The following is a 14,075-nucleotide window of genomic DNA, read 5'->3' as shown; positions in this document are numbered from 1 at the left end:
TTTTAATTTAAGGTTTTATTTATTTAGAGGGAGGGAGGGAGGGAGGGAGAGAGAGAGAGAGAGAGAACAAGCCAGGAAGGGGCAGAGAGAGAGAGAGAGAGAGTGAGAAAGAGAGAATCCCAAGCAGGCTCCCTGCTGTCAGCACAGGCCTGACCCGAGGACTGAGAAATCATGACCCAAACTGAAATCAACAGCCAGATGCTTAACTGACTGAGCCACCAGGTGCCTCTCAGCTACCTGATTTTTAAAGGGAGGCTCACTGCAAGGGGAGCTGTTCCCATCCTCTATAAACCCGGGTTCCTTCGAGATTCTGTGAGAAAAAAAAAAAAGTGTAAGAACCTATTCACTTGTCTTCCTGTACCTACTAGAAGAAAAACACACTGCCTCCCACTGGAGTTCAGCACTCTTAGCTGCTGACCCCCGGGGGCACAGAGTGCTTAAGTGGCAGGGCCAGGAGGCTCACGAGGGTGTTGGACCTTCTTTGGCTGAGGGATTACTTCCATGGGGCCAGTGACCCACCAGACCCAGAGGGGAGATCCAGTTGCCCACCTCAGGATGGCGAGGCAGTCAGGCGAGACTCAGCCTTCCTGACCTCCATTTGAGGGCTCATTCCTTTGGACCCCAAGAAATACCCCCTTCCAGGTCTACAACACCCCGCCCCCCAGCCCAGGGCTTACCCAGGGAGAGCAAGATCCTGTGCTAAAACATCTGCAAGTTCGGATGTGACCAGACAGGGCAGCAAAACATCCTTCTGCAACTGAGTTCTTTTTTTTATTTTATTTATTTTAGAGAGCAAGAGAGAGCATGCAAGTGGGGGAGAGGGGTGGGCAGGGGTGAGAGAGGAGGAGGAGAGAGAGAGAGAATCGTAAGCAGCCTCCATGCTCAGCGTGGAGCCCAATGCAGGGCTCGATCTCACGACTGTGAGATCATGACCTGAGCTGAAATTAGGAGTTGGACACTTAACTGACTGAGCCACCCAGGTGCCCCTCAACTCTCAAAGGGTAAGCCAAACACAGAGCCTGGTCCCTTCATAAATACTGGTGAATCTTCGGCAGCGATGGCACAATGTGGTGCCGTGTTGGTACGTGACCCCCCCGCCATCCCATACGTGAGGAAACGGAAGCCAGAAAGGTTCGTGAATCTGCCAAATGGCAGGGCTGGAACTTGAACTCAAGGCTGTCCAGCTGCAAAGCCGGGACCTTTCCCCAACTCCACATTCTCAGAGTAGCTCATAACCACATGCAGGTCATTGGCTTTGGCTCCAGGGTAATGCAGAGCAGGGTTCTAGAGCCAGAACCCCAAGCCGTACCACTGACAATGTCCGTCGTGACCTTTGGCAAGGCATTTGCCATCTGTGTGTATCGATTTCGCTAGCTATAAGGGACATCCGTGTCATGTTTTATCCGTGTCATGGCAAGGGGACAATTAAACGAGCTCATCTGTATGAAGTGCTCAGTAAGTGCTGTTTAAAAAGTAAAAGACTCTTTATCCTCAAGAAAGCCTTCAGTTGAGCCCTTGTTTTTCCTGAGTGGAATGGACACTCCAAAATAGTCTTAGCAGCTACTGAGTTTTAATGGGTCTTAAGTACGGGCTTGGCAAATGTGGAGCTGAGAAAACGTGGAAGACTCGGCTCTCAGAGAGTGATGCTGGCCAAATCTGATGGCTTGAGGTTCTTAGAACACTAGAGCTGTCCACCCTCATCCACGTAGAAAGCAGAATGACACAGGGAGGAGGGGCGTGGTCAGGGGCAGAACTGGGACAAGGTCTCTGGGGTCCTCAGTTCCCATCCTGGGACCTGCGGCCAGGAACCGCAGGCCCACTGGGGTGACAAAAATGTCCTTTTCTACCTGCCAAATGGCAACAAACGCTACCGCCATTTCCCGGAGCCCCTCATGCGGTGACCTCAGGGGAGACGCAGCCACACTGCACAGGAGACATCACCCACACGGAAAGCCAGGGCCCCTCCTGCCACTCTCTTCTCATCGAACCAAGGTGCTGAAGCCCAAGCGCTGCACTGGCAAAAGCTCCCGGAAGCCGCACTGCCAGAGACCTGGGAAAAGCATCAAAACGCAGTGCGCACGGATGTGGCTGCATTATTCACAAGGAGCATTTCTGCCGTCTTAAGCCTGAAAACACGACACACGTGAACTGATCTGAGTCAACCCTAGAACCATCAGAAAGCCCCAAAATATCTGCACCCAGTATTCCTGCATTCAACTGGCAAGCATTTTTGGAACCCCTACTTGGCCAGGCCAGTGGGGAAGGGGGAAGAGTGGGGGGCTGTGCTTTCTAGCCCAAGAATTGAAAGCTCAGAAAACAAGTTTCCTCTCTTGCTTTGGTGTCCCCCACAGTTTTTGCCGGTCCTGCAGCCTGAGCAGTCCGCAACATGGATGAGTCCATGTTTCTTCCCTTGTGCCAAGTCCTCTCATGGCTCCCATCTCACTTCTGAGGGTCACAAGACCCTGTGACCTCGTCTCTCCTCCTCCTTCATTCTTGTTCACTCCACTCCAGGCTCCTTAGCCTCTTTCCTACTCACTGTTCCCCACTCAGGGCCTTTGCACATGCTGTTCCCTCTGTCAGGAACACCCTTCTTGCAGATGTCAGTACGGTCCCCTCCTTCCCTTTAGGTCTCAGTCCAAATGTCACCCAACCCTGACCACCGCCTCTGGAGAGCCCTTCTCACACCTCTCTACCCACTTTCCAGCTTTATTTTCCTCACAGTACTTGGGACTTCTAATAGCAGACACTGCCTTTTTTTTTTTTTTTTTTAAATACATTGAAGGTTTGTGGCAATCCTGCATTGAGCAAGTCTATATCAGCACATTTTCCCAACAGCAATTGCTCACTTTGTGTCCCTGGGTCACATTTTGGTAATTCTCACAATATTTCAAACCTTTTCATTATTATTATATTTGTTGCGGTGATCTGTGATCAATGATTATGACTCACTGAAATCTCAGATGATGGTTAGCATTTTTTCACAGGAAGGTGTTTTGTAGGGAAGCCTGCACCTCTCACTCCCTTTTAAGAAATTTATATAACAGGGGCAACTGGATGACTCAGTAGGTTAAGCGTCTGACTCTTGATTTTGGCTCAGGTCAGGATCTCATGGCTTGTAAGTTCGAGCCCCACGTCAGGCTCTGTGCTGACAGCGCTGAGCCTGCTTGGGATTCTTACTCTCTCTCTCTCTCTCTCTCTCTCTCAGCCCTTCCCCTGCTCGTGCTGTCTCTCTCAAAATAAATTAAAAAACTTAAAAAAATTATCAAAAAACTTGAAAAATTTACACATTATATACAATAAAATAAAAATAAAGTTAACATAATTATACGACATAACATAGTATTAAAATTTTTTTAATGTCTATTTTTGAGAGAGAGAGAGACAGAGCACGAGTGGGGGAGGGGCATGGAGACAGAGGGACACACAGAATCTGAAACAGGTTCTAGGCTCTGAGCTGTCAGCACAGAACCTGATGTGGGGCTCGAACCCACCAACCGCGAGATCATGACCCGAGCCGAAGTCGGACGCTTAACCGACTGAGCCACCCAGGTGCCCCTTAAGATGCATACATTGTTTTTTAGACATAATGCTACAGCATAGTGTAAACATAACTTTTTAAAAAAGTGTTTATTTACTTATTTTGAAAGAGACAGAGAGAGGGAAAGCACAAGGGAGGGGCAGAGAGAGAGAGAGAATCCCAAGTAGGCTCCACACCATCAGCGCAGAGCCTGACCACAGGTTCAGATCCCATGAACCACAAGATTGTGACCTGAGCCGAAATCAAGAGTCGTATGCTCAACCAACTGAACCACCCAGGCGCCCCTAAACATAACTTTTATATGCACTGGAAAACCAAAAAATTCCTTTTGACTTGATTTATCACAGTATTTGCTCTCTTGCAGTGGCCTGGAACCAAACCTGCAATGTCTCCGAGATGTGCCTGCGTATATTTAAAATAGGTTTATCTATCTGTCCCCCAACTACATTCTATGCTTGAGAGCATGTGAACAGGGATGCTGCTTTGTTCCTTCTTTACAGTTCCTAAGCTATACCTGGTACATAGTAGATGTTCAGTAAATATTTGTGGAAGAAAGGAAGGAAGGAATAGAGGGAGGGAGATAGAGAGGGAGTAGAGAAGAAGGTAGGAAGGAAGGAAAGGAAGAAGTTTTCTTCTAAGAAATGGCAGAAAGGGTCAATCCTGGCCCCTACTATCAGCTGAAACTTTCTGAAGTTCAAGTCTAAGCAAGACCCTCCTTGCTCTGAAGTCTTCCATAGCTCCCCACTACCTGACAGAGCAAAGGCTGCAGCCTGGCATTCACAGCCCCAAAGTAAGCTGTAACTAATGACTTTCCTGCCTCATCTATCTGCCCCCACCCCCACACCTGACCCCAAGCCATGTTTCCAGGGTCTCTGATGAACCTCCATGAGGCCACTCTTCAGAGCCTGAGAAAGCAGGATTTGAATCCTAGCTCCTCCACGGACAGGCTGTGTGACCTTAACGTGAGCTGCTTAACATCTCTGTGCCTCCAGCTCCTCCTCTATCGAGTGGAGGAAATAATTATCCTCCCTCTCAGGGCTGTCATGAAGAGCAAAAGAAGGAACGCTTGGCATGCACTCAGCACAGTGCCTAGCACAGAGGTTTCTTAACCTCCACAGCAGTGCCGTTCCGGGCTGCACACTTCTCTGTGGTGGGGGCTGTCCTCGGCATTGCAGGAAGTTGAACAGCATCCCTGGACTCTACCCACTCAATGCCAGCAGCACTCTCATTTCTCACCATGAGAAATATCCCCAGACGTTGCCAAACGTCCCCCTGGAGTAGGGCTGCCAGATTTAGCAATGCATACTGACACTCCAAAAGTACTTGCTGTTTATCTAGAATGTGAATTTAACTGTGTGACCTCTATGTTACCTGGCAACCCTACCCGGGGGGCAATATTGCCACCCCTTGTTCATGAAGTGCCACTGGGTTAGACTGGAAGCACCATGGGGTTGACTCTCTTTCCTCCTGTCTTCTTAGCATGGGATGCCCTCCTCCCCCCATCCCATCACCCCACACCCAGGGGCTGGGAGGTGCATCTCCCCAAACACACCCAGCTCAGTGGCAGTGACAAAGGCTCCAGTTTGCAGAGGTACACGTGGCCTGCCCTCTAGCACTCCCCTCATCCCCACTCCCCCTCCAGGGGGTCGGCCCTCAAGCACCTGCCTTCCTTCCAATTAAGAGTCCTGCCAGGCCCAGCTCAAGGCAAGAAAACAAGGCGGTTAGTCACTTGGCTTCCCTGACCAATTTGTGTCATGGGCAGGCTCCTTTAATGGCAGTCGTCATGGCAACGAGAAGCCAGTCCCTGCTGCTCTGGGAACCAAAACAAAATTAAGGGGTGGAGGCGGAGAGAGGAAAGGAGGGGAGGGCAAAGCGGGCCTGGCAGGAGCCAAGATGAGAGCGGGCTGGATCTCAACTGGAAGAAATCATGCTGAGGCCACCCTGTCCCCAGCTTTCCCTGGGCGACACTGGGGAGACAGACAAGATTAGATACCTGCTCAGAAGCAGCTCAGGCTAACATGGTGGCTGTTTGCCCATGGCTCATTCTGATAGGTGAGTAATTTTCCTCCTCATGGATAAACCCCCCAGCCCCTCGTGAAGGGAAAGACAGATGCTTGCCTGAGACTGCACAATTTACAAGCAATCAATTTTAGCTCCACCCTCTCCTTGCGCATAGCTCATGTCCTCCCCACTCCTTTCCTCGTGCTTTTAGGACAGGACCACATGCTCTGCCCCTCTGCCTTTGCCACCATTCTCCTTTTCTCTGTACTCCAGCCACTTCCGAGCCCTCTGTCTTCCTCAAGTTCATCGTGGTCCCTCCAGCCACAAAGTCCTTGTAGACGCAGCTCCCTCGGCCAGGAACGGTGTTCCTCTCTTTCCACCTCCTCCCTTTACCTAAAAGGGTTTATAGGTGCTTCACATATCTTCTCAAACATCACTACCTCCAGAAAACCTTCATGGGCCACCTACATGAGGTTACTTCACCCTGTTACACATTCTTGTGGGGCCAAGTGCCTCTCCTTCACACTGTGGTGCAAAGCCTGTAATGATCCTTTTAGTCACACTCAGAAGGTCTATCAGGGTGTGTCTACCATACTGGGATGTCAGCCTCAAGGGGGCAGGACTATCTTGTTCACTGCTGTGTCCGCAGAGCCCAGCCTGGTGTCTGGCACACAGATGCCCCTCCGTAAATACACGCACCAGAATTTGAACCACCAGAATTTCGAACCTCACCCAGAGCTCCTTCTTCACCTGTTTCACGGTGCTAGGTCATACTGGCTCCCCAGATCAGCACTCGACAGAGCTTCCAGCCCCACAGCCTCTGCTGACCTTTGTGGCTTCAGTGGCTTATCCCAAGCTTGCACACCTTGCCTAAAGAAACTCATTGTTGGGGCGCCTGGGGGCCTCAGTCAGTTGAGCATCTGGCTTCGGCTCAGGTCATGATCTCACAGTTTCTGGGTTTGAGCCCCGCATCGGGACTCTGTGCTGACAGCTTAGAGCCTGGAGCCTGCTTCGAATTCTGGGTCTCCCTCTCTCTCTGCTCCTCCCCCACTCATGCTCTGTCTCTCTTTCTCCTTCAAAAATAAAGAAAAACATTAAAAATATTTTTTTAAATAGAAAAAATAAAAAGCAACTGACTGTTAAGCCAACAGTTCCAGAAAGAAGGGTGGGAGGTGTCTCTGGGCAAGGCTGTGACAGGCAGGGATGTGGCTCCTCTGAACCCAGAAAATGGGGAGAAGGAGGAGTTGACTTGACTCCCGGATTTCTAGGCAAAGAGCTTCCCTATGCCACTCCACTGGAGCCTGGCTCTCTGATACTGGGGGGAGATGCTCCCCAAAGAGGTGGGCAGAGAAAGGGAAGGAGAGAGGAAGTTGGCTTTGGTGGGACAAGGGCTTGCCCTTTGTCCACTGGGCAGAGTGGCGCAACTCCACTACCAGGTCTGAGCAAAGGGGGATCCCACAGGGTTTTGAATCCCAGCTCAGTGCTCAGGGAGCACAGGGGACCGTGCAGCAAGGCAAGCCGGCCCCCCAGGCTATTCCGTGAGGACGGCCTAAACAGTGAGTTTTGAGACACCTCGTGTTGGCAGGAGAGACTGGGGTGTCGCCATTTCTCCCCCCATGACCAACATCGTGGGGCTTCAATGAATGGACAGTGAGCCTCAGTGGAGGCAGGCCCATTAAACCAAACCCTGCCTCTCTGTGCCCGGTAACTGCTTCTCTGTGGGAGTGAGACTGACACTGATGGGACCAGACAGCCCCTCCCCTAGACCAGCACAGCCACCAGTCCCAGGCACCAACAGACAACTCTCCTCTGGTTTTGTATCTTAGTTTGTTTGTTTGTTTTCATTTGAATTATTGTTCTTTTTATCTTTTCTTTTCTTTTTTAATGTTTATTTCTGTATTTTGAGAGAGAGTGAGTGATCAAGCAGGAGAGGTACAGAGAGAGGGAGAGAGAGAGAGAGAATCCGAGCAGGATCCATGCTCACGGCAGAACCTGATGGGGGTTTCGAACCCACCAACAGCGAGAACATGACCTGAACCAAATTCAAGAGTTGGACGCTTCATCTACTGAGCCACCCAGGTGCCCATCTTTTCTTTCCTTTGCTTTCCCTCTCTTCTCTTTTCCCTTTTTTCTCTATCTACTCTCCTCTCTCCTCTTCTCCCTTTGGAATCAGCCTAGTAGTCTCAAGTTGACTTTGGGTCAAAGCTAATTATCTATCTATATCTATATCTATATCTATATCTATATCTATATTTTTTTCCTTTGTTCCTCTGTTCTGATTCTTTGTTTGTTTCTTTGATCGGGCATTTTCTCTATACTTTTCCAGATCTCCTTCTTCATTTTCCTCCCTCTCTTTCTGGATTAAGCCCTATAGCTCCTTTGAGTCACTGCCTGGTCTTTTTTCCCACTCCTGTCATTTCTCTCTTTGTTTGGGCTAAGGATTCTTCACCACCCTCTTCTCCTTTTTTCCAGGATTACTTCAACAAACAAATCAAAGCACACCTGGTGGAAGGCCCAAACCACCACTCCAAGTAGCGAGAAAAGCAGCCAAAGGCGCACCAAAAGAGTGCACACAACACACTCCCAAAACATTTGTTCAACTGCCAGGCCCTGGACTGTGTAGGACCCCTTTTTAATACAGTAGTACTCGCAGGTGTGGGACACAGAACAAGCTATTAAAACACATAAAGGGCAGGAATCTAGCCAAAACAACGAAATCGAAGAATTCTCCTCAAAAAAAATTCCAGGAAGAAAGGACAGCCAGAGAACTGCACAAAAGAGACAGAAACAATATATCTGAGCACGTTTTTGGAAGAACACTCATAAGACGCATAGCGGGGCTGGAAACCAAGCATAGAAGACAGCAGACAATCTACTGCTTCAGAGATCAAGGACCTAAGGAATCGTCATGATGAATGCTGAAAATGAAATGTTGTAAACGAGTTACAAAACAAACTGGATGCAGTGACAGCAAGGATGGGAGAAGCAGAAGAGAGAATCGGTGAAATAGAAGATACAATTGTGGACAAAGATGAAGCAGAGAAAGGAACGAAAGGAAATTACTAGACCACGAGGCAGGTACTAGACATCTAATTGATTCGGTGAGATGAAATAATAGCCACATCATAGGAGTCCCAGAAGAAGAAGAGTGAGAGAAAGGGGCAGAAGTTTTATTTGAACAACTTATAGCTGAGAACTTCCCTCATCTGGGGAAGGAAACCGGCATCCAAGTCCTGGCGGCACAGAGAATTCCCTTCAAAATCAACAAAACCAGGTCAACGCCATGACATGTCATAGCGAAACCAGAAAAATACAAAGATAAAGAGCGAATTCTGAAAGCAGCTAGGGACAAACGGGTCTTAATCTACAAGGGAAGACACATAAGGGTAGCAGCAGACCTGTCCAAAGAAACTTGGCAGGGCAGAAGGGAGGGGTGGGAAACAGTCAATGCCCCAATCAAAAGACACAGGGAATCAGAATGGATAAAACACAAAACAAAACCAAAGAACAAGATCCATCTATATGCTGTCAACAAGACACTGATTTTACACCCCAGGACACATCCAGATTCAAAGTGAAGGTATGGGGAACCAACTATCATGCTACTAGAAGTCAAAAGAAAGCTGGAGTCGCCATACTTCCACCAGACAGACTAGATTTTAAACCAAAGACTGTAGTAACAGATTCAGAAGGGCGTTTTATCATAATTAAGGGGTCTATCCATCAAGAGGAGCTAACAATTGCAAATGTTTATGCCCCCAGAGTGAAACGCCCACATATATGAATCGATTAATCACAAACATGAATAAATGTATACATACAAATACCATGATTGTAGACGACTTTAAGACTCCACGCATGGCAACAGGCGGATCATCAAGGCAGAAAATCAGTAAGGAAACACAGATCCAATGTGTCACTGGACCAGATGTATTCAGATATACATACATATATATTGGCCTTTATATATACATTTATACACATAGATATCGATACAGATGTATTGAGATCTTCTCGTTTAACAGCAGTAGAATGCACATTCTTCTTAAGTGCACATAGAACATTCTCCAATATCAATGACATCCTGGGTCACAAAAACAGCCCTCCACAAATATAAAAGGACTGAGATCATACCATGCATATTTTCAGATCACAACGCTCAGACACTTGGAATCAACCACAAGAACAAAAACTGGAAAGCCTCCAAATGCATGGAGGTTACAGAGCTTCCTACTCAAGAAAGAACGGGTCCACCAGGCGACTAAGGAAGAAATTAAAAACCATATGGAAGCAAATGAAAATGAAAACACGCAATCCAAACCCTTTGGGATGCAGCAAAGGCAGTCCTTAGAGGAAAATACACTGCAATCCAGGCCTATCTCCAGAAGCAAGGATGGTCCCAAATACAGAAACTAACTTCACTCCTAAACGAACTAGAAACACAGCAGCAAAGAAAGCCCAATGTCAGCAGAAGAAGAGAAACAAGAAACAGTAGAGCAGAAATAAATCCTATAGAATCCAAAAACAAGGTTGCACACATCAATGAATCTAAGAGATGTTTTTTTTTAATAAACAAAAGTGATAACCCCCTAGCCACACTTCTCAAAAAGAAGAAAGAGAGGCCCAAACAGATAAAATCACAAATGAAAGACGAGAGATCACAACCAACAGCACAGAAACACAACAAGAATCCGAGGATACTATGAAAAAGTATATGCCAACAACCTGGACAACCTGGAAGACATGGACAAATTCCTAGACACCCACACACTACCAAAAGCCAAACGGGAAGAAATAGAAAACGTGAACAGACCCATAACCCGTGAAGACATTCAATCAGTTATTAAAAATCTCCCAAAAGATAAGAGTCCTGGGCACGATGGCTTCCCAGGGGAATCCTACCAGACATTAAAGGAGAGTTAATCCTTCTTCTTCTTCTCAACAAGATACTAACAAATGTAATGCAATGGTATATTAAGAGAATGATTCGCCAGGATCAAGTGCGATTCATTCCTGGGCGGCAGGGCTGGTTCAATATTCACAAATCAATCAACATGACACCTCCCATGAAGAGAAGAAAGGATAACAACCATATGATCCTGTCAATAGATGCAGAAAAAGCATTTGACAAAATACAGCACTCTTTCTTAATACAACCCTCAAGAAAATCAGATAGAAGGAATAGACCTTTGAACCATAAAAGCCACATATGAATGGCCCACAGTAAATAGTCTCCTCCATGGAGAAACACTGAGAGCTTTTCCCCTGAGATCAGGAACATGAAGGGATTTCTACTCTCACCACTGTTGTTTAACATAATGTTGGAAGTCCTGGCCTTAGACATCACACAACAAAATGAAATAAAAGGCACCCAAGTTGGCAAAGAAGAGGTCAAACTTTCACAGTTTGCAGATGACACGATACTCTATGTGGACATCCTGAAAGCCTCCACCAAAAAACTGCTAGAACTGACACACGCATTCAGCAAAGCTACAGGATAAAACATCAATGCACCCAATCGGTTGCATGTCTATACACCAATCATGAAGCGTTAGAAAGAGAGATCAAGGAATCAATCCCATTTACCACTGCACCAAACCATAAAATACCTAGCATTAAACCTAACCAAAGAGGTAAAAGATCTGTATGCTGAAAACTATAGACAACTTATGAAAGAAACTGAAGAAGACACAAAGAACCCGGAAAATATTCCATGCTCATGGGTTGCAAGAACAAACATTGTTAAAATGTCAATACTACCCAAAGCAATCTGTACATTCAATGCAATCCCAATCAAAATAACAGCAGCATTCTTCACAGAACTGGAACAAACAATCCTAAACTTTGGAGAGAACCACAAAAGACCCAGAACAACCAAAGTAAGGTTGAGAAAGGAAACCAGAGTGGGGGAGGCATCACAATCCCAGACTTTAGCCTGTACTACAAAGCTGGACTCCTCAAACGCACGGTATTAGCTCCAAACAAGCACAGAGGCCAATGGAGTAGAATACAGAACCCAGAAATGGGCCCACACATGTGTGGCCAACTAAGCTCCAACAAAGCAGGAAAGAGTAGCCAATGCAAAAAAGACAGCCTCTTTAGCTAATGGTGCTGGGAGAACTGGACAGCCACATGCACAAGAGTGAAGCTGGACCACTTTCTTACACCTTACACAAACATAAACTCCAATGCATGAAAAAGCTAACCGTGAGACAGGAAACCATCAAAATCCTAGAGGAGAAAACAGGCAACGACCTCTCTGACCTCGGCTGCAGCAATTACTTACTTGACATGTCTCCAAAGGCAAGGGAAATAAAAGCAGAAGTGAACTTTTGGGACCTCATCAAGATACAAAGCTGCCACACAGCAAAGGCAACAATCAACAAACCTTAAAGGCAACCGACGGAATGGGAGAAGATATGTATTCACAAATGGCATATCACATAAAGGGTTAGGATAAAAAAGTCTATAAAGAACTTGCCAAACTCAACACCCGAAAACCAAGTAAGCGAAGAAAGGGGCAGAGGGGGCGCCTGGGTGGCGCAGTCGGTTAAGCGTCCGACTTCAGCCAGGTCACGATCTCGCGGTCCGTGAGTTCGAGCCCCGCGTCAGGCTCTGGGCTGATGGCTCGGAGCCTGGAGCCTGTTCCCGATTCTGTGTCTCCCTCTCTCTCTGCCCCTCCCCCGTTCATGCTCTGTCTCTCTCTGTCCCAAAAAAATAAATAAACGTTGAAAAAAAAAAAAAAGAAAGGGGCAGAGGACGTGAATAGACACTTTTCCAAAGGAGACATCCAGATGGCCAACGGACACATGCAAAGATGCTCAACATCATGCGTCATCCAGGAAATACAAATCAAACCCCACTGGGATACCACCTCAATCGGTCAGAGTGCGGTGGTGAAATTCACAACTCCGGAAATAACAGATGTTGGCGAGGATGTGGCGAAACGGGAACCCTCTTGCACTGTTGGTGGCAATGCAAACTGGTGCGGCCGCTCTGGAAGACAGTGTGGAGGTTCCTCAAAAAATTAAAAATAGAATTACCCTACAACCCAGCAACAGCACTATTAGGCATTTATCCAAAGGATACAGGAGTGCTGATTTGTAGGGCCACATGTACCCCAGAGTTGATAGCAGTTCTACCAACAATCGCCAAATTATGGAAAGAGCCCAAATGTCCATCAACTGATGAATGGCTAAAGAAGAGGTGGTTTCTATATACGATGGAATACTACGACTCGGCCATGAAAAAGAATGGAATCCTGCCATTTGCAACACTGAGGAAACAACTGCAAGGTATGATGCGAAGTGAAATAGGTCAGTCAAGAGAAAGATATTGTATGTTTTCACTCATAGGTGGAATTTGAAAACTTCACACAAGACCATAGGGGAAGGGAAAGAAAAAATAGTTACAAATACCTAGAGGAGGCAAACCATACGAGGCTCTTAAAAGACAGAGAACAAGCTGAGGGTTGATGGGGGTGGGGAGTCAAGGGGGTGGAAAAAAGGGATGGTGGGCATTGAGGAGGGCACATGTTGGAAGGAGCCCTGGGGTTATCCGGAAGTGATGAATCACGGGAATCTACTCCCGAAGCCAAGACTACACTGTACACACTATATATTCCCTACCTGGACACTGAATTGTAAACTAATAAAAATAAAGAATAAATAAAGAATAATAATGAAAACAGGGGAGGGGCGCCTGGGTGGTTCAGTCAGTTAAGTCTCCAACTTTGGCTCACGTCATGAGCTCTTGGTTCATGAGTTCGAGCCCCGCATCAGGCCCTCTGCTGTCGGCACAGAGCCTGCTTTGGATCCTCTGTCCCCCTCTCCCTACTCCTCCCCTTCTCCCTCACGTTCTCTCTCTCAAAAATAAACACTAAAAATATTTTTAAAGAGTAAAAATAATACAATCACAAAAGCAGGGGAAGAAAACATGAGATTCAAGATTTCACGTCTATATTCCAACATTAGTTTTAAGGGTGCAAACTATACGTTTACTAATATAGACAAATATTCATTTCTGTAATTAATGGCATTAAGAGTCATAAAAAGTTTTAACTGTGAAACACTAATTCAGGATTTTATAAGAATACTGCTTTTTATTTTTTAAAAAAAAATTTTTTTTTCAACGTTTATTTATTTTTGGGACACAGAGAGACAGAGCATGAACGGGGGAGGGTCAGAGAGAGAGGGAGACACAGAATCTGAAACAGGCTCCAGGCTCTGAGCCATCAGCCCAGAGCCTGACGCGGGGCTCAAACTCATGGAGCGCAAGATCGTGACCTGGCTGAAGTCGGACGCTTAACCGACTGCGCCACCCAGGCGCCCCAAGAATACTGCTTTTTAAAAATTAATCTTGGGACGCCTGGGTGGCTCAGTCAGTTGAGCGTCCAACTCTTAGTTTCAGCTCGAGTCATGGTCCCAAGGCCGTGGGATCAAGCCCTGCGTCATGTCCACACGAAGCATGGAGTCGGCTTGCAATTCATATGCTCCCTCACTCTCTCTCAAGAATCAACATTTAAAAAAATAGTAAA

The 14,075-nt window shown here is 46.9% G+C and overlaps 1 long non-coding RNA gene across 1 annotated transcript in view; it reads right to left on the bottom strand.

The window, feature by feature from the left end:
• LOC125149228 (uncharacterized) overlaps positions 1–12,769 on the bottom strand; it is a 33,250-nt gene extending 20,481 nt beyond the window's left edge. Inside the window, exon 1 of the long non-coding RNA XR_007145859.1 lies at positions 12,414–12,769. This is a non-coding gene — a long non-coding RNA (uncharacterized LOC125149228). The remainder of the gene's footprint in view (positions 1–12,413) is intronic.
• Between the last annotated feature and the right edge of the window lie 1,306 nt (positions 12,770–14,075).

The sequence above is a fragment of the Prionailurus viverrinus genome, chromosome D3 (assembly GCF_022837055.1).
Source record: "Prionailurus viverrinus isolate Anna chromosome D3, UM_Priviv_1.0, whole genome shotgun sequence".
NCBI classification, from domain to species: domain Eukaryota; kingdom Metazoa; phylum Chordata; class Mammalia; order Carnivora; family Felidae; genus Prionailurus; species Prionailurus viverrinus.
Note: the sequence above shows the minus strand (reverse complement) of the source record. Positions and strands in the feature narration are given on the sequence as shown.